The following is a 2114-nucleotide window of genomic DNA, read 5'->3' as shown; positions in this document are numbered from 1 at the left end:
TGAATGGGCTGTAGGGATCAAACATGCCTCCTTGCAAAGCTCTAGGCCCTACTGGTTGGTGTGTCTCCTCTTGAGATGAAATAAAAATAAATTCCTTTTCTAAGAATTGTCACTGGAGAACCTCCATTAGCACAAAATCCACTCCTAGATTTAAAAAAAAAATGAACAAAATAATGGGACATGGAGTTTTCTGAAAGTTTCTCTTTGCCAAGTATCAATACTTTCCTTTTTAACTCTAAAAAATGTAAGGAAAAAAACCCCCAATTTGAATCAATTGCAATTGTTAAGCATCAAGAATCATTTCTAGTTGAAAGAGGTGGACCACAAACAGATTGTAAAGCTGCGTACAGTCGCCATAGCGACAAGACTTCCATAACGATGCAAGGAAGGATCAGCATCAAAGAGCATTGCTAGGAGTCTACAGCAAATTGAGAGGCACAAACAGACCAAAGTGGGGGTTGGGATTGTTTTCCTATTGGGAACAGTCCTTCACTGACTGACTTCACAATTTGCAGGAGGTAGGAGATTAGGCAATGAGTTGTCTTCCTACTGGCCCTATTACTAAAGGACTAATTGAGCAGGAAAGTAAATTGCAAGTCTATTGGGGTCTCTAGAAATATGGTGCCTAAGGCAGTCAAAAGGGTGGACTGTGTTTAAGGTAAACTGGAGAAGAGGGAATGGTCAAGATATATTAGCAGTGTTTTCCCATTTCTAATTTCCATTTGTGAGCAAGCCCTGGAGAACTTTAAAGCAGCCAATGAAAATACTAACCAACATAGGTCTATGGCATCTTTCCCCTCAGGCTGTGATGGGAAAGAAAAAGAATATTTGGAGCTCCTCTTTCTAACAGCCTCACAAAGCCTGAATTGAGTTTGCAAGTAGATACATAACTATATGTAAAAATGATGTAAAGGTGCATTATATTTGCATGTGGGAGGGTAATAGCTATGGGTCACCATTTGCTTGGGGGATGCTGAAGAGCCGAAGGCTTAATTTGACATAATATTAATTGCAGAGTCCTGCTGTCATACTTTTCCCACTCACTGTCATGTGTACCCTCTCAGCAGAGTGCCCAGTACAAAGTGTGTCTCCTGTGGTGAAGTAGCCAAACATGCACAGGGGCATCATTTCTTAGTTTTTCATACATCTGCTTCCATTCCATCCTAACTCAGAAAATGACCTTCTTTCATTGCACTGTTTGCATCCCCTACTAATCCATTCTCCATATGTGAGAGTAGAACCTAAATATCTTCAATTTGATGCATTTGTATATATTTGTAAAGCAATGTTGGTTTTGCTATAGTTACATTATGGCTAGGGACACAAATTACACATAAGCTGGTGATCAGAAACTGGTTCAAATATGTAACACAACAGAAGTTCAGCGTACATAAACTGCTTTCAGAATGTCTGAAACTGGTTTAAGATAAACCTGGATGGATGTAGTGTCAGACTGAACTGATTTAGCTAAAACAGTTTATTGAACTTCTGTCACAGATCCCCTCCAGCTTCAAGTTAACTTGCAGTCCCCCAGCATCCCAGGATGCTTTGCACCTCCCTTGCAAATGCCTCCTCACAGGGTGGACAGGCTAGCCTTGGCCCAAGCCATTTGCTCTAGCCAGGCAGGGAGGCATGCTCTAGCGCCCCACCCCCCCAGCTTCTGGCCTGAGCTGCTGCAGGCATATGGCTGGATTTCCAAAATAAAAAGTGAATTGTCTGTTCATTTGCTTATCGGTCCAATCTACACAACTTAGACTAACCTGCAAAGACTGAATCGATTCAGTCTTGGGCTTTTTGACTACATGTACTTAGCCTATAATTCATCCTAATGCAAAAAACTGAGCAAAGCCATTATCCTTGTTATCAGCAAGTGTGGGAAGACTATAAATTTTGAATTTAGATACATTTTCAGCCATTTGGAGGTTATGGTGAGGAACATAGGTCAAACTGAATTACCTATGACAAAATTTAATTGTTTAATTAATAGCAGAATTGATTTTGATAAAATGAAAATGCAGCACAAGTCATGTTTTTTTTTAATCGGGTCTCTATTTCTATGTAGATTAAAAAGTCCAAAATATTTTAAGTAATACTGAAAACACTTCAGTCATTCT

The sequence above is a fragment of the Crocodylus siamensis genome, chromosome 4, assembly GCF_052110815.1.
Source record: "Crocodylus siamensis isolate JL-2025a chromosome 4, ASM5211081v1, whole genome shotgun sequence".
Taxonomy (NCBI): Eukaryota; Metazoa; Chordata; order Crocodylia; family Crocodylidae; genus Crocodylus; species Crocodylus siamensis.
Note: the sequence above shows the minus strand (reverse complement) of the source record.